Source organism: Heterodontus francisci, chromosome 41, assembly GCF_036365525.1.
Source record: "Heterodontus francisci isolate sHetFra1 chromosome 41, sHetFra1.hap1, whole genome shotgun sequence".
Taxonomy (NCBI): domain Eukaryota; kingdom Metazoa; phylum Chordata; class Chondrichthyes; order Heterodontiformes; family Heterodontidae; genus Heterodontus; species Heterodontus francisci.
In genome coordinates this window covers 19187230-19204862 of record NC_090411.1, presented here as the reverse complement: position 1 = coordinate 19204862, position 17633 = coordinate 19187230, and the positions used below count along the sequence as shown (strand labels likewise).

At 62.6% G+C, this 17633-nt stretch overlaps 1 pseudogene; it reads right to left on the bottom strand.

The window, feature by feature from the left end:
- Positions 1 to 128: 128 nt before the first annotated feature.
- Positions 129 to 17633, bottom strand: part of LOC137353291 (transcription factor AP-4-like) — a 53866-nt pseudogene continuing 36361 nt past the window's right edge.

The following is a 17633-nucleotide window of genomic DNA, read 5'->3' as shown; positions in this document are numbered from 1 at the left end:
GCAGTTTCTGGTGTCTGATTGACTGGCTTGTGATCACTTGGACCTGGTAGGGTTAGTAACTGTCCCCCCTTCCAAAACAAAACAAAAATCTCAATAACCCAGAATGCAATGAAATATCACTTCCTATCTTTTAAAAAAAAAGTTGGTAGTGCTTTAATGTCACTGGATACTTTTCTGCACGTATTGTCCAAACATACAACAATAAAGAATATCCCATTAGCCTCAATGCTTATGGAGAATATATAGTCATAGACAAAGCTGGAAAGCTGCAGTATTCCTTCAAATACAGTATCCCTAACAAGCATTTTCACCACAGTCACCAATAAAGCCACTGTTTCTTCTCCACTCTCTTATTGCTGTTCCTCTCCACACAGAGCGCTGATGCCCTGTGAAGCCGCCCAGTGCTGTTACCATGGTCGTTTATTTTCATTGTTTTCCCCCTGCTCTACTGCTGCCAGTAATGCCCTGTCTGCGCAAGGTGTGAGCTCTGTATCAGCATTACAAATCACCTCAAGGGAGGCAGAGCACTAGTTCTGTTATACTTTCACAGGCTCTTTACAGCGAGCAGTCAGTGCCAACAGGTTGGTTCCAAAAGTACATCACAGTCCCGCTCAGCCCTTACCTCGAGGTTCCCAAATACGGCAAGAAAACAAGGGATTTTCTGCTCTCCCTAACCCTGCCATTTAACCCTCATCACCAGCCTAAGCTAGGGTCAAAGTTTGCACATTTCTGGTCTGTTTCCACTAAAAATTTAGAGAAAGTAGGTTCAGAATATCATTTCTCAAAGAACAATAAATGAAATAACCTGCCAGGCTGATAAAGAAGCAAAAACCACTGGGGCTTTAAAGTGATGTTGAATGCTGCAGTGGGAGATTTGGGTAAATAGGAGAGTGAGCTAGGAGAGCCTTTTCTTATCCTTGACTTTTAAGTTCTACTGACAATTTCAACCTTGCATAGACAGGTGGGCAGTTGTTTACAGGCCTATGCCAGTGACTCCCAATACAGCTGACAGCTCTGCCATTATGGTGTTGAGAGAAGGTGTAGAATACTCTCTACCAGGAGGACAGCAGGAAAAGTAAATTAATGGGTCACAAACCACCTTGGTCAGTTATACAACTCCCACTGGGCAGCTAGAGGGATGTTAGCAACAGCCTGGAAAGAAAGTCAACCACTCCACCAGCATGGACTTGCTGGGCTGAATGGCTTCCTGTGTGATAATGACTATGACTGGGCATTGGGCACGAAAAGCAGGGACTGAATGAAAGGATACAACCTCTCGAACCTGCTCCGCCATTCTATAAAATGATGGTAGTTCATTTACCTCCACTTTCCTGCCCAGTCCCCAAATTGCCCAATTCCCTTCCTGTCCAAAAAAGCATAGTCACTTTTCTCTCTCCTGAAGTCACAGCCTCCTGCCTGCGTTACAGTTCCTGGGATGTATCTCATTGATGTTGCACAGTTGAACTTGGACAACATTTCCATATTACTGGACCAGGGATGACAACACAGTCTAGCCCAAGCTGGTCCCCATATAGGATCTACACTCAGACTTCCAGAGGAGGTGACTAGACAGCCAGCAGGAAACTTGAGCTGATTTTTCCACTCCTACTCCTGACAGTAACAGCACACCTGCAAATTCATCCTCCAAGGCCAGAGATCAACTGTGGAGCCTCCCTGATCTATACAACTCGATCATTCAAGATGGTACATTTACCAATGGAGTGTTCTCTTTTTAAAAAAAAATTACACAAACCATCATTTACAGATCTAACCGAATTTTCAAAAAAGCCACACAAGTCAATCTTGTGTGCAAAGCATTAAGCACGGTCTGTCTAAAAGGTATACTGCAGTTTGAAGTGCGAAATATTTACGAAAATAAACAAATAACCTTTAGAAACTCAACGTAAGTGCTCTAAAAACACATTTTTATACACTGCCCCTCCCCCCTCCAACGCACAGTTAGGAGCACAACTGCTAAGACCTGGCTTTATCAACCAGATTTCAGCTTTGTGCTCAGACAGGCCGAGGACCCGAGATTGTCCTGCCACGCAGTACGCTGACAACAATTCCATTCTTCGTCTTTTAAGAGACGACTCAAACCTGTATCCAAAAACTCGAGATTTTTAAAAATCATCCCATAAACATTTTTTTTAAAAAGAGTGTATATGGAAAAAGGCATCACCTACAATAAAACCTTACATTACACCCTGTAGTGACTGCACTATGCATGCTGTACACCATGCAGCAGTTAGTCATCTCAAGTATTTGCTCGGAGAAAATAAAAAATATGGTCTACATGAAAGCAGGGTCCGGCCAGACTCTTCCCAAATCAGCTAATTGGCTGCAATCTTTTAAGTGATATTCTTAACAGCTTAAACACGACTGCCCCTTTTAAGTCCAGGTGTGGAGCATCCTAGAAGGTACAGAGTCACATCCTCTCGTGTCAGATGTTTTACCAATACCAAGATTCTTTACCCCCCCCTTCAAATGTTTTGTGTGAAGTGAATGGGCTTGAAATGTTAGTCGTCTTTATAAACATCCCTCCCCTGCAATTCGACTGGAAGAACAGTATCCACATCCTAACTGCTGGTTAAGTGACATTGGCCTGGGGTGGGGGCGGAGGGAGGTTTCCCAATCACACACCTCTGTAAATGCATTATTTGGTGTGATGCCAGGCCAGAGAGTCCCAGTTTCCATTCCTGGTCTGTGGCATCCATTGTGCTGCTAAAATGGGTCTCCTGCGATAGGCAGGGAATAAAATAATCAGCCAGGGCTCCTGCTCCCAATTTTCTGTCCAGTAGCCTTTGTTGGAAAGTGTGAATAATAGACAAGGCCAGCATCAGATTCTGCACGATGCTCCCCACAATCAAATGACCCGCCAACACTCATTAATCAAGGCACACACATAGAGATCAGCTTCTTGGGGCAAAGAGAACAAACACAGGGCACACAGTTAACGCTAGATGAACAGTAGCTCAGGATGAGACACTGCTTCCAGGGAGCTGGGCACAGAAAAAGGTAAAAACAGTCTTTCATTAGGAGACCATAGAAAGGGTCAAGCCAGGTCTTGCAGTCAGTCGCACTAGGTTGTAAGACACATTTGCCCTTGAATTGTGAGGCATCAGCTGATTGTTTGTCATTTAGATTGACATAAGTCAACAAATTCGAAAAATCAGGTCATTAAAAAATGCAATTTAAAATAAAGTTACTTGCAGATAAGGTGTTGTGGAATTGTGGTGGTTGCTAAAGTAAATCAGGTTTAGTGACAGATGTCAGATTTGCCCTGGATATTGGGAAGTTCTAAAATCAGCCAAAATTTGCCAAGAGATTCAGAGAACAAAATATCTCTCAGATGCAATAGGCCAGAGCAGGTTTTAGAAGAAACTATAGCAATCTGAACTGGCCAAGAAAAATCAACCCTTTCAACTTCATGTACACAGAGCTGTGACCAGAGTACCTTCGAGGCTGCTCACTCTGAAAGGACAGGGAGGGGTCAGTTTGGGAGGAATGTCTCTCAAAGGTCCCTTAATCTCAAACTCTATAGACTGGCCGCAAAGTCCTCCGTTTCCCTCAGTGCACGCCGACACGTCTCTGCAGTCTCATTTAGAGGATGCCAGTCCCTGGCACCAGCACAGAGGGAACTGGCTCCACCTCCACATTGGGCCTCCTCCGTGCCGCCAGCATCTCTCTCCGATCAGCATCTTGGCTTTCAGACTCGGCATCACTGAAGGAACTCTTGATGATCAGTGGCGAGGCTGTAACCAGCCCGTGCCACTCCCTCTCTTCCTTGACATCCTCCTGCATCCTGTCAAGGTTTAGGAAAGCTGTGGTTTGTTTCTCCAATGCCTCCGGATCCTCCTTGATTCCTTGCTCGGTGGCTTCAATGTGTTGAATAGCCTTAAAAGAAAATAAATATTCAAGTGATTGGACAAAAACACAAAAAAAAATTAATAGTGCACTGACTTCTCTAATTTCCCCCTCTCCCCCTTTATGCTCCATATGTCACCATGAAGAAACCCCTTTAAAAAATGGGTTAGCCCCTTCCCCCACCCCCTCAATGAGTAACTGCAATGTCCGTTGCTGTGCTGAACCATCCAGACTAGATATGGTCCCTGGCCTGGGCTAAGGTGGCTGATTTCAGGCAGAGCAGGGGCACCACAACCAACCTCAGTCCCAACATTAGAGAAGAGGGAAAATTATTACCCGCTTCCCGTACAAGAGTGACCTGGCACCACCCCCATACTTGTCTAATAGTGACCCTTGAACCTCATAACTGTGACTCCACTAAAACTCTGACGGCGTACCTGTGATAGTGACCCTCTCACCCTCTTATGACCCCCTGAACTCCCCACCACCCTCCACCATACCTGTACAATGGTGTCCAAGTTCTGTTTCGACGTGGACACTGAGCTGATGACAGAGCTTGGCGCCATGGTTACCACGTTGACCTGTAGCACGCTGGGAGGCTAGTGGTGCTGGCACAATGACTGTTGGGTGGTGAGTTGGGGCTGGGGAACTGTGTGCGATGGAAAGCTAACAGGGGGGGGAAACAAATTAAAAAATAAAATCAGAAGAAACATCACATAAAAACATTCAACTGCACAAATGTTGGAGGAGGAAGAGACAGACAGGCAGGGAGAGAGGAGGGCAGGCGGAGAGAGAGAGAGAGTGGAGCAGGCGGAGGCGGAGAGAGAGAGAGAGGGGCAGGCGGAGAGAGAGAGAGAGGGGCAGGCGGAGAGAGAGAGAGAGGGGCAGGCGGAGAGAGAGGAGAGAGGGGCAGGCGGAGAGAGAGAGAGAGGGGGCAGGCGGAGAGAGAGAGAGAGGGGCAGGCGGAGAGAGAGAGAGAGGGGCAGGCGGAGATAGAGAGAGAGAGAGAGGGGGCAGGCGGAGATAGAGAGAGAGAGAGGAGGGGGGCAGGCGAGAGAGAGAGAGAGAGAGAGGGGGGCAGCAGAGAGAGAGAGAGGGGCAGGCGGAGAGAGAGAGAGAGAGGGGGCAGGCGGAGAGAGAGAGAGAGAGAGAGAGGGGCAGGCGGAGAGAGAGAGAGAGAGAGAGGGGCAGGCGGAGAGGGAGGGGCAGGCGGAGAGAGAGAGAGGGAGGGGCAGGCGGAGAGAGAGAGAGGGAGGGGCAGGCGGAGAGAGAGAGAGGGAGGGGCAGGCGGAGAGAGAGAGGGAGGGGCAGGCGGAGAGAGAGAGGAAGGGGCAGGCGGAGAGAGAGAGGGAGGGGCAGGCGGAGAGAGAGAGGGAGGGGCAGGCGGAGAGAGAGGGGGAGGGGGCAGGCGGAGAGAGAGGGGGAGGGGCAGGCGGAGAGAGAGAGAGAGGGGCAGGCGGAGATAGAGAGAGGGCAGGCGGAGATAGAGAGAGGGGCAGGCGGAGATAGAGAGAGGGGCAGGCGGAGATAGAGAGAGGGGCAGGCGGCCGATAGAGAGAGGGGCAGGCGGAGATAGAGAGAGGGGCAGGCGGAGATAGAGAGAGGGGCAGGCGGAGATAGAGAGAGGGGCAGCGGAGGGAGAGAGAGAGAGGAGCAGGCAGAGGGAGAGAGAGAGAGAGAGAGGGGCAGGCGGAGGGAGAGAGAGAGAGAGAGAGGGGCAGGCGGAGGAGAGAGAGAGAGAGAGAGGGGCAGGCGGAGAGGAGAGAGAGAGAGGGGCAGGCGGAGAGAGAGAGAGAGAGGGGCAGGCGGAGAGAGAGAGAGAGAGAGAGGGGCAGGCGGAGAGAAGAGAGAGGGGCAGGCGGAGAGAGAGAGAGAAAGGGGCAGGCGGAGAGAGAGAGAGAGAGGGGGCAGGCGGAGAGAGAGAGAGAGAGAGGGGCAGGCGGAGAGAGAGAGAGAGAGAGAGGGGCAGGCGGAGAGAGAGAGAGAGAGGGGCAGGCGGAGAGAGAGAGAGAGAGAGAGAGGGGCAGGCGGAGAGAGAGAGAGAGAGAGAGAGGGGCAGGCGGAGAGGAGCCAAGGAGGGCAGGCGGAGAGAGAGAGAGGAGGGGCAGGCGGAGGAGAGAGGGAGGGGCAGGCGAAGAGGGAGAGAGGGAGGGGCAGGCGGAGAGAGAGCAGAGGGAGTGGCAGGCGGACGAGAAGAGAGGGAGGGGCAGGCGGAGAGAGAGAGGGAGGGGCAGGCGGAGAGAGAGAGGGAGGGGCAGGCGGAGAGAGAGGGGGAGGGGCAGGCGGAGAGAGAGGGGGAGGGGCAGGCGGAGAGAGAGGGGGAGGGGCAGGCGGAGAGAGAGGGGGAGGGGCAGGCGGAGATAGAGAGAGGGGCAGGCGGAGATAGAGAGAGGGGCAGGCGGAGATAGAGAGAGGGGCAGGCGGAGATAGAGAGAGGGGCAGGCGGAGATAGAGAGAGGGGCAGGCGGAGATAGAGAGAGGGGCAGGCGGAGATAGAGAGAGGGGCAGCGGAGATAGAGAGAGGGGCAGGCGGAGATAGAGAGAGGGGCAGGCGGAGGGAGAGAGAGAGAGGGGCAGGCAGAGGGAGAGAGAGAGAGAGAGAGGGGCAGGCGGAGGGAGAGAGAGAGAGAGAGAGGGGCAGGCGGAGGGAGAGAGAGAGAGAGAGAGGGGCAGGCGGAGGGAGAGAGAGAGAGGGGGCAGGCGGAGAGAGAGAGAGAGGGGCAGGCGGAGAGAGAGAGAGAGAGAGAGGGGCAGGCGGAGAGAGAGAGAGGGGCAGGCGGAGAGAGAGAGAGAAAGGGGCAGGCGGAGAGAGAGAGAGAGAGGGGCAGGCGGAGAGAGAGAGGGGCAGGCGGAGAGAGAGAGAGAGAGGGGCAGGCGGAGAGAGAGAGAGAGAGAGGGGCAGGCGGAGAGAGAGAGAGAGAGAGGGGCAGGCGGATGAGAGAGAGAGAGAGAGGGGCAGGCGGAGAGAGAGAGAGGGGCAGGCGGAGAGAGAGAGAGAGAGAGGGGCAGGCGGAGAGAGAGAGAGAGGGGCAGGCGGAGGGAGAGAGAGAGAGAGAGAGGGGCAGGCGGAGGGAGAGAGAGAGAGAGAGGGGCAGGCGGAGAGAGAGAGAGAGAGGGGCAGGCGGAGAGAGAGAGAGAGGGGCAGGCGGAGAGAGAGAGAGGGGCAGGCGGAGAGAGAGAGAGGGGCAGGCGGAGAGAGAGAGAGGGCAGGCGGAGAGAGAGAGAGAGAGAGGGGCAGGCGGAGAGAGAGAGAGAGAGAGAGAGAGGGGCAGGCGGAGAGAGAGAGAGAGAGAGAGAGAGAGAGAGGGGCAGGCGGAGAGAGAGAGAGGGGGCTAGGCAGATAGAGAGAGGGGGGCTAGGCAGAGAGAGAGAGAGAGAGAGGGGGCTAGGCAGAGAGAGAGAGAGAGGGGGCTAGGCAGAGAGAGAGAGAGAGGGGGCTAGGCAGAGAGAGAGAGAGAGGGCTAGGCAGAGAGAGAGAGAGAGAGAGAGAGGGGGGCAGGCGGAGAGAGAGAGAGAGAGGGGGGGACAAGCGGAGAGAGGGGAGACAGGCGGAGAGGGGGACAGGCGGAGAGAGAGAGGGGGGGACAGGCGGAGAGAGAGAGGGGGGGACAGGCGGAGAGAGAGAGGGGGGGACAGGCGGAGAGAGAGAGGGGGGGACAGGCGGAGAGAGAGAGGACGGGACAGGCGGAGAGAGAGAGAGGGGGGACAGGCGGAGAGAGAGAGGGGGGGACAGGCGGAGAGAGAGAGGGGGGGACAGGCGGAGAGAGAGAGGGGGGGACAGGCGGAGAGAGAGAGGGGGGGACAGGCGGAGAGAGAGGGGGGGGGGACAGGCGGAGAGAGAGAGGGGGGGGACAGGCGGAGAGAGAGAGGGGGGGACAGGCGGAGAGAGAGAGGGGGGGACAGGCGGAGAGAGAGGGGGGGACAGGCGGAAAGAGAGAGGGGGGGACAGGCGGAAAGAGAGAGGGGGGGGCAGGCGGAAAGAGAGAGGTGGGGGCAGGCGGAATGTGAGAGGTGGGGGCAGGCGGAGAGAGAGAGGGGGGCAGGCGGAGAGAGAGAGGGGGGGCAGGCGGAGAGAGAGAGGGGGGGCAGGCGGAGAGAGAGAGGGGGGGCAGGCGGAGAGAGAGAGGGGGGGCAGGCGGAGAGAGAGAGGGGGGGCAGGCGGAGAGAGAGAGGGGGGGCAGGCGGAGAGAGAGAGGGGGGGCAGGCGGAGAGAGAGAGGGGGGGCAGGCGGAGAGAGAGAGGGGGGGCAGGCGGAGAGAGAGAGGGGGGGCAGGCGGAGAGAGAGAGGGGGGGCAGGCGGAGAGAGAGAGGGGGGGCAGGCGGAGAGAGAGAGGGGGGGCAGGCGGAGAGAGAGAGGGGGGGCAGGCGGAGAGAGAGAGGGGGGGCAGGCGGAGAGAGAGAGGGGGGGCAGGCGAGAGAGAGAGGGGGGGCAGGCGGAGAGAGAGAGGGGGGGCAGGCGGAGAGAGAGAGGGGGGGCAGGCGGAGAGAGAGAGGGGGGGCAGGCGGAGAGAGAGAGGGGGGGCAGGCGGAGAGAGAGAGGGGGGGCAGGCGGAGAGAGAGAGGGGGGGCAGGCGGAGAGAGAGAGGGGGGGCAGGCGGAGAGAGAGGGGGGGCAGGCGGAGAGAGAGGGGGGGCAGGCGGAGAGAGAGGGGGGGCAGGCGGAGAGAGAGGGGGGGCAGGCGGAGAGAGAGGGGGGGCAGGCGGAGAGAGAGGGGGGGCAGGCGGAGAGAGAGAGGGGGGGCAGGCGGAGAGAGAGAGGGGGGGCAGGCGGAGAGAGAGAGGGGGGGCAGGCGGAGAGAGAGAGGGGGGGCAGGCGGAGAGAGAGAGGGGGGGGCAGGCGGAGAGAGAGAGAGAGAGAGAGAGAGAGAAGGGCAGGCGGGGAGAGAGAGAGAGAGAGAGAGAGAGGGGCAGGCGGAGAGAGAGAGAGAGAGGCAGGCGGAGATAGAGAGAGAGGGGCAGGCAGAGGCAGAGAGAGAGAGGGCAGGCGGAGGGGAGAGAGAGAGAGGGGCAGGCGGAGAGAGAGAGAGAGAGGGGGCAGGCGGAGAGAGAGAGAGGGAGGGGCAGGCGGAGAGAGAGAGAGAGAGAGAGGGGCAGGCGGAGAGAGAGAGAGAGAGAGGGGCAGGCGGAGAGAGAGAGAGAGAGAGAGAGAGGGGCAGGCGGAGAGAGAGGGGGGGACAGGCGGAGAGAGAGAGGGGGACAAGCGGAGAGACAGAGAGAGAGAGGGGGGCAGGTGGAGAGAGAGAGAGAGAGAGAGAGAGGGGCAGGCGGAGAGAGAGAGAGAGAGAGAGGGGCAGGCGGAGAGAGAGAGAGAGAGGCAGGCGGAGAGAGAGAGAGGGGCAGGCAGAGAGAGAGAGAGAGAGAGGGCAGGCGGAGGGAGAGAGAGAGAGGGGCAGGCGGAGAGAGAGAGAGAGAGAGGGGCAGGCGGAGAGAGAGAGAGAGGGGCAGGCGGAGAGAGAGAGAGAGAGGGGCAGGCGGAGAGAGAGAGAGAGAGGGGCAGGCGGAGAGAGAGAGAGGGCAGGCGGAGAGAGAGAGAGAGAGAGAGGCAGGCGGAGAGAGAGAGAGAGAGGGGCAGGCGGAGAGAGAGAGAGAGAGGAGCAGGCGGAGAGAGACAGAGAGAGGGGCAGGCGGAGAGAGAGAGAGATGTGGGCAGGCGGGGAGAGAGAGAGAGAGAGGTGGGCAGGCGGGGAGAGAGAGAGAGAGAGAGGGGGGCAGGCGGAGAGAGAGAGAGAGGGGGGCAGGCGGAGAGAGAGAGAGAGAGAGGGGGGCAGTCGGAGAGAGAGAGAGAGAGGGGGGCAGGCGGAGAGAGAGAGAGGGGGCAGGCGGAGAGAGAGAGAGAGAGAGGGGGGCAGGCGGAGAGAGAGAGAGAGAGAGAGAGAGAGAGGGGCAGGCGGAGAGGGGGGGCAGACGGAGAGAGAGAGTGGGGCCGACGGGGAGAGAGAGAGAGAGAGAGAGGGGCAGACGGAGAGAGAGAGGGGCAGGCGCAGAGAGAGAGAGAGAGAGAGTGAGAGGGGCAGGCAGAGAGCGAGAGAGGGGGGCAGACGGAAAGAGAGAGAGGGGGCAGGCGGAGAGAGGGAGTGGGGGGCAGGCGGAGAGAGAGAGAGGGGGGCAGGCGGAGAGAGAGAGAGGGGGGCAGGCGGAGAGAGAGAGAGGGGGGCAGGCGGAGAGAGAGAGAGGGGGGCAGGCGGAGAGAGAGAGAGGGGGGCAGGCGGAGAGAGAGAGAGGGGGGCAGGCGGAGAGAGAGGGGGGGGGGCAGGCGGAGAGAGAGGGGGGGGGGCAGGCGGAGAGAGAGAGGGGGGGGCAGGCGGAGAGAGAGAGGGGGGGGCAGGCGGGAGAGAGAGAGGGGGGCAGGCGGAGAGAGAGAGAGAGAGAGAGTGAGAGGGGCAGGCAGAGAGCGAGAGAGAGAGTGAGAGGGGCAGGCAGAGAGCGAGAGAGGGGGGCAGACGGAGAGAGAGAGGGGGGGGGCAGGCGGAGAGAGAGAGGGGGGGCAGGCGGAAGAGAGAGAGGGGGGGGCAGGCGGAGAGAGAGAGGGGGGGGGCAGGCGGAGAGAGAGAGGGGGGGGCAGGCGGAGAGAGAGGGGGGGGCAGGCGGAGAGAGAGAGGGGGGGCAGGCGGAGAGAGAGAGGGGGGCAGGCGGAGAGAGAGAGGGGGGGCAGGCGGAGAGAGAGAGGGGGGGCAGGCGGAGAGAGAGAGGGGGGGCAGGCGGAGAGAGAGAGGGGGGCAGGCGGAGAGAGAGAGGGGGGGCAGGCGGAGAGAGAGAGGGGGGGCAGGCGGAGAGAGAGAGGGGGGGCAGGCGGAGAGAGAGAGGGGGGGCAGGCGGAAAGAGAGAGGGGGGGCAGGCGGAAAGAGAGAGGGGGGGCAGGCGGAAAGAGAGAGGGGGGGCAGGCGGAAAGAGAGAGGGGGGGGCAGGCGGAAAGAGAGAGGGGGGGGCAGGCGGAAAGAGAGAGGGGGGGGCAGGCGGAAAGAGAGAGGGGGGGGCAGGCGGAAAGAGAGAGGGGGGGGCAGGCGGAAAGAGAGAGGGGGGGGCAGGCGGAAAGAGAGAGGGGGGGGCAGGCGGAAAGAGAGAGGGGGGGGCAGGCGGAAAGAGAGAGGGGGGGCAGGCGGAAAGAGAGAGGGGGGGGCAGGCGGGAAGAGAGAGGGGGGGCAGGCGGAAAGAGAGAGGTGGGGGCAGGCGGAGAGAGAGAGGGGGGGCAGGCGGAGAGAGAGAGGGGGGCAGGCGGAGAGAGAGAGGGGGGGCAGGCGGAGAGAGAGAGGGGGGGCAGGCGGAGAGAGAGAGGGGGGGCAGGCGGAGAGAGAGAGGGGGGGCAGGCGGAGAGAGAGAGGGGGGGCAGGCGGAGAGAGAGAGGGGGGCAGGCGGAGAGAGAGAGGGGGGGCAGGCGGAGAGAGAGAGGGGGGGCAGGCGGAGAGAGAGAGGGGGGGCAGGCGGAGAGAGAGAGGGGGGGCAGGCGGAGAGAGAGAGGGGGGGCAGGCGGAGAGAGAGAGGGGGGGCAGGCGGAGAGAGAGAGGGGGGGCAGGCGGAGAGAGAGAGGGGGGGCAGGGGAGAGGGGAGGGAGAGAGAGGGGGGGCAGGCGGAGAGAGAGAGGGGGGGCAGGCGGAGAGAGAGAGGGGGGGCAGGCGGAGAGAGAGAGGGGGGGCAGGCGGAGAGAGAGAGGGGGGGCAGGCGGAGGGAGGGGGGGGAGGGGAGAGGAGAGGGGGGCAGGCGGAGAGAGAGAGGGGGGGCAGGCGGAGAGAGAGAGGGGGGGCAGGCGGAGAGAGAGAGGGGGGGCAGGCGGAGAGAGAGAGGGGGGGCAGGCGGAGAGAGAGAGGGGGGGCAGGCGGAGAGAGAGAGGGGGGCAGGCGGAGAGAGAGAGGGGGGGCAGGCGGAGAGAGAGAGGGGGGGCAGGCGGAGAGAGAGAGGGGGGGCAGGCGGAGAGAGAGAGGGGGGGGCAGGCGAGAGAGAGAGGGGGGGCAGGCGGAGAGAGAGAGGGGGGGCAGGCGGAGAGAGAGAGGGGGGCAGGCGGAGAGAGAGAGGGGGGGCAGGCGGAGAGAGAGAGGGGGGGCAGGCGGAGAGAGAGAGGGGGGGCAGGCGGAGAGAGAGAGGGGGGGCAGGCGGAGAGAGAGAGGGGGGCAGGCGGAGAGAGAGAGGGGGGGCAGGCGGAGAGAGAGAGGGGGGGCAGGCGGAGAGAGAGAGGGGGGGCAGGCGGAGAGAGAGAGGGGGGGGCAGGCGGAGAGAGAGAGGGGGGGCAGGCGGAGAGAGAGAGGGGGGGCAGGCGGAGAGAGAGAGGGGGGGCAGGCGGAGAGAGAGAGGGGGGGCAGGCGGAGAGAGAGAGGGGGGGCAGCGGAGAGATAGAGGGGGGGCAGGGGGAGAGAGAGAGGGGGGGCAGGCGGAGAGAGAGAGGGGGGGCAGGCGGACAGAGAGAGGGGGGGCAGGCGGACAGAGAGAGGGGGGGCAGGCGGACAGAGAGAGGGGGGCAGGCGGACAGAGAGGGGGGGCAGGCGGAGAGACAGAGAGAGAGGGGGGCAGGCGGAGAGAGAGAGAGAGAGAGAGAGAGGGCAGGCGGGGAGAGAGAGAGAGAGAGAGAGGAGAGGGGCAGGCGGAGAGAGAGAGAGAGAGGCAGGCGGAGATAGAGAGAGAGGGGCAGGCAGAGGCAGAGAGAGAGAGGGCAGGCGGAGGGAGAGAGAGAGAGAGGGGCAGCGGAGAGAGAGAGAGAGAGGGGCAGGCGGAGAGAGAGAGAGGGAGGGGCAGGCGGAGAGAGAGAGAGAGAGAGGGGCAGGCGGAGAGAGAGAGAGAGAGGGGCAGGCGGAGAGAGAGAGAGAGAGAGGGGCAGGCGGAGAGAGAGGGGGGACAGGCGGAGAGAGAGAGGGGGACAAGCGGAGAGACAGAGAGAGAGAGAGAGAGAGAGAGAGAGGGGCAGGCGGAGAGGAGAGAGGAGAGAGAGAGAGGGGCAGGCGGAGAGAGAGAGAGAGAGGCAGGCGGAGAGAGAGAGAGGGGCAGGAGAGAGAGAGAGAGAGAGAGGGCAGGCGCAGGGAGAGAGAGAGAGGGGCAGGCGGAGAGAGAGAGAGAGAGGGGCAGGCGGAGAGAGAGAGAGAGAGGGGCAGGCGGAGAGAGAGAGAGAGAGGGGCAGGCGGAGAGAGAGAGAGAGAGGGGCAGGCGGAGAGAGAGAGAGAGAGGGGCAGGCGGAGAGAGAGAGAGAGAGGGGCAGGCGGAGAGAGAGAGAGAGAGGGGCAGGCGGAGAGAGAGAGAGGGGCAGGCGGAGAGAGAGAGAGAGAGAGAGGCAGGCGGAGAGAGAGAGAGAGAGGGGCAGGCGGAGAGAGAGAGAGAGAGGAGCAGGCGGAGAGAGAGAGAGAGAGGGGGCAGGCGGAGAGAGAGAGAGAGGTGGGCAGGCGGGGAGAGAGAGAGAGAGAGGTGGGCAGGCGGGGAGAGAGAGAGAGAGAGAGGGGGGCAGGCGGAGAGAGAGAGAGAGGGGGGCAGGCGGAGAGAGAGAGAGAGAGAGGGGGGCAGTCGGAGAGAGAGAGAGAGAGGGGGGCAGGCGGAGAGAGAGAGAGGGGGGCAGGCGGAGAGAGAGAGAGAGAGAGAGAGAGGGCAGGCGGAGAGGGGGGGCAGACGGAGAGAGAGAGTGGGGCCGACGGGGGAGGAGAGAGAGAGAGAGAGGGGCAGACGGAGAGAGAGAGGGGCAGGCGCAGAGAGAGAGAGAGAGAGAGTGAGAGGGGCAGGCAGAGAGCGAGAGAGGGGGGCAGACGGAAGAGAGAGAGGGGGCAGGCGGAGAGAGAGAGAGGGGGGCAGGCGGAGAGAGAGAGAGGGGGGGCAGGCGGAGAGAGAGAGAGGGGGGCAGGCGGAGAGAGAGAGAGGGGGGCAGGCGGAGAGAGAGGGGGGGGGCAGGCGGAGAGAGAGAGGGGGGGGGCAGGCGGAGAGAGAGAGGGGGGGGCAGGCGGAGAGAGAGAGGGGGGGGCAGGCGGAGAGAGAGAGGGGGGGGCAGGCGGAGAGAGAGAGGGGGGGCAGCGGAGAGAGAGGGGGGGGCAGGCGGAGAGAGAGAGAGAGAGAGAGTGAGGGGCAGGCAGAGAGCGAGAGAGAGAGTGAGAGGGGCAGGCGGAGAGAGAGAGAGGGGAGGGGCAGGCGGAGAGAGAGAGAGGGAGGGGCAGGCGGAGAGAGAGAGAGGGAGGGGCAGGCGGAGAGAGAGAGAGGGAGGGGCAGGCGGAGAGAGAGAGAGGGAGGGGCAGGCGGAGAGAGAGAGAGGGAGGGGCAGGCGGAGAGAGAGGGAGGGGCAGGCGGAGAGAGAGAGAGGGAGGGGCAGGCGGAGAGAGAGAGAGGGAGGGGCAGGCGGAGAGAGAGAGAGGGAGGGGCAGGCGGAGAGAGAGAGAGGGAGGGGCAGGCGGAGAGAGAGAGAGGGAGGGGCAGGCGGAGAGAGAGAGAGGGAGGGGCAGGCGGAGAGAGAGAGAGGGAGGGGCAGGCGGAGAGAGAGAGAGGGAGGGGCAGGCGGAGAGAGAGAGAGGGAGGGGCAGGCGGAGAGAGAGAGAGGGAGGGGCAGGCGGAGAGAGAGAGAGGGAGGGGCAGGCGGAGAGAGAGAGAGGGAGGGGCAGGCGGAGAGAGAGAGGGAGGGGCAGGCGGAGAGAGAGAGGGAGGGGCAGGCGGAGAGAGAGAGGGAGGGGCAGGCGGAGAGAGAGAGGGAGGGGCAGGCGGAGAGAGAGAGGGAGGGGCAGGCGGAGAGAGAGAGGGAGGGGCAGGCGGAGAGAGAGAGGGAGGGGCAGGCGGAGAGAGAGAGGGAGGGGCAGGCGGAGAGAGAGAGGGAGGGGCAGGCGGAGAGAGAGAGGGAGGGGCAGGCGGAGAGAGAGAGGGGCAGGCGGAGAGACAGAGGGAGGGGCAGGCGGAGAGAGAGAGGGAGGGGCAGGCGGAGAGAGAGAGGGAGGGGCAGGCGGAGAGAGAGAGGGAGGGGCAGGCGGAGAGAGAGAGGGAGGGGCAGGCGGAGAGAGAGAGGGAGGGGCAGGCGGAGAGAGAGAGGGAGGGGCAGGCGGAGAGAGAGAGGGAGGGGCAGGCGGAGAGAGAGAGGGAGGGGCAGGCGGAGAGAGAGAGGGAGGGGCAGGCGGAGAGAGAGAGGGAGGGGCAGGCGGAGAGAGAGAGGGAGGGGCAGGCGGAGATAGAGAGGGAGGGGCAGGCGGAGATAGAGAGGAGGGGCAGGCGGAGGGAGAGAGAGAGAGAGAGGGGCAGGCGGAGGAGAGAGAGAGAGAGAGGGGCAGGCGGAGGGGAGAGGAGAGAGAGAGAGGGGCAGGCGGAGGGAGAGAGAGAGAGAGAGGGGGCAGGCGGAGGGAGAGAGAGAGAGAGAGGGGCAGGCGGAGGGAGAGAGAGAGAGAGAGGGGCAGGCGGAGGAGAGAGAGAGAGAGAGGGCAGGCGGAGAGAGAGAGAGAGAGAGAGGGGCAGGCGGAGAGAGAGAGAGAGAGAGAGGGGGCAGGCGGAGAGAGAGAGAGAGAGAGAGGGGCAAGGCGGAGAGAGAGAGAGAGAGAGAGGGGCAGGCGGAGAGAGAGAGAGAGAGAGGGGCAGGCGAGAGAGAGAGAGGGCAGGAGAGAGAGAGAGGGGCAGGCGGAGAGAGAGAGAGAGAGAGGGGCAGGCGGAGAGAGAGAGAGAGAGGGGCAGGCGGAGAGAGAGAGAGAGAGGGGCAGGCGGAGAGAGAGAGAGGGGCAGGCGGAGAGAGAGAGAGAGAGGGGCAGGCGGAGAGAGAGAGAGAGAGGGGCAGGCGGAGAGAGAGAGAGAGAGAGGGGCAGGCGGAGAGAGAGAGAGAGAGAGGGGCAGGCGGAGAGAGAGAGAGAGGGGCAGGCGGAGGGAGAGAGAGAGAGAGAGAGGGGCAGGCGGAGAGAGAGAGGCAGAGAGAGAGAGAGAGAGAGGGGGCAGGCGGAGGAGAGAGAGAGAGAGAGAGGGGCAGGCGGAGGGAGAGAGAGAGAGAGAGGGGCAGGCGGAGGAGAGAGAGAGAGAGAGAGAGAGAGAGAGAGAGAGGGGCAGGCGGAGGGAGAGAGAGAGAGAGGGGCAGGCGGAGGGAGAGAGAGAGAGAGGGGGGCAGGCGGAGGAGAGAGAGAGAGAGAGAGAGGGGCAGGCGGAGAGAGAGAGGGGAGAGCGAGAGAGAGAGGGGGGGCAGGCGGAGAGAGAGAGAGAGAGAGGGGGCAGGCGAGAGAGAGAGAGCGAGGAGAGGAGGAGAGGAGAGGGAGAGAGAGAGAGGGGGGCAGGCGGAGAGAGAGAGAGAGAGAGGGGGGGCAGGCGGAGAGAGAGAGGGGGCAGGCGGAGAGAGAGAGGGGGGGCAGGCGGAGAGAGAGAGGGGGGGGCAGGCGGAGAGAGAGAGGGGGGGCAGGCGGAGAGAGAGGAGGGGGGGCAGGCGGAGAGAGAGAGGGGGGGCAGGCGGAGAGAGAGAGGGGGGGCAGGCGGAGAGAGAGAGGGGGGGCAGGCGGAGAGAGAGAGGGGGGGCAGGCGGAGAGAGAGAGGGGGGGCAGGCGGAGAGAGAGAGGGGGGGCAGGCGGAGAGAGAGAGGGGGGGGCAGGCGGAGAGAGAGAGGGGGGCAGGCGGAGAGAGAGAGGGGGGGCAGGCGGAGAGAGAGAGGGGGGGGCAGGCGGAGAGAGAGAGGGGGGGCAGGCGGAGAGAGAGAGGGGGGGCAGGCGGAGAGAGAGAGGGGGGGCAGGCGGGAGAGAGAGGGGGGGGCAGGCGGAGAGAGAGAGGGGGGGCAGGCGGAGAGAGAGAGGGGGGGCAGGCGGAGAGAGAGAGGGGGGGGCAGGCGGAGAGAGAGAGGGGGGGCAGGCGGAGAGAGAGAGGGGGGGGGCAGGCGGAGAGAGAAGAGGGGGGGCAGGCGGAGAGAGAGAGGGGGGGCAGGCGGAGAGAGAGAGAGGAGGGGCAGGCGAGAGAGAGAGAGGGAGGGGCAGGCGGAGAGAGAGAGAGGGAGGGGCAGGCGGAGAGAGAGAGGGAGGGCAGGCGGAGAGAGAGAGAGGGAGGGGCAGGCGGAGAGAGAGAGATCGGGGGGCAAGGCGGAGGAGAAAGAGGGGGGGCAGGCGGAGAGAGATGAGGGGGGGCAGGCGGATGAGAGAGGGGGGGGGCAGGCGGAGGAGAGAGAGGGGGGGCAGGCGTGAGAGAGAGAGGGGTGGGCAGGCGGAGAGAGAGAGTAGGGGGGGCAGGCGGAGAGAGGAGAGGGGGGGCAGGCGGAGAGAGGAAATCACGTGTGTGGGCAGGCGGAGTGAGATAGGGTGGGCAGCGAGAGAGAGAGAGGGAGGGGCAGGCGGAGAGAGATAGAGGGAGGCAGGCGGAGAAGAGAGAGAGGGAGGGGCAGGCGGGAGAGAGTGAGGGAGGGGCAGGCGGAGAGAGAGAGAGGGAGGGGCAGGCGGAGAGAGAGAGAAGAGGGGCAGGCGGAGAGAGAGAGAGGGAGGGGCAGGCGGAGAGAGAGAGAGGGAGGGGCAGGCGGAGAGAGAGAGAGGGAGGGGCAGGCGGAGAGAGAGAGAGGGAGGGGCAGGCGGAGAGAGAGAGAGGAGGGGCAGGCGGAGAGAGAGAGAGGGAGGGGCAGGCGGAGAGAGAGAGAGGGAGGGGCAGGCGGAGAGAGAGAGAGGGAGGGGCAGGCGGAGAGAGAGAGAGGAGGGGCAGGCGGAGAGAGAGAGAGGGAGGGGCAGGCGGAGAGAGAGAGGGAGGGGCAGGCGGAGAGAGAGAGGGAGGGGCAGGCGGAGAGAGAGAGGGAGGGGCAGGCGGAGAGAGAGAGGGAGGGGCAGGCGGAGAGAGAGAGGAGGGGCAGGCGGAGAGAGAGAGGGAGGGGCAGGCGGAGAGAGAGAGGGAGGA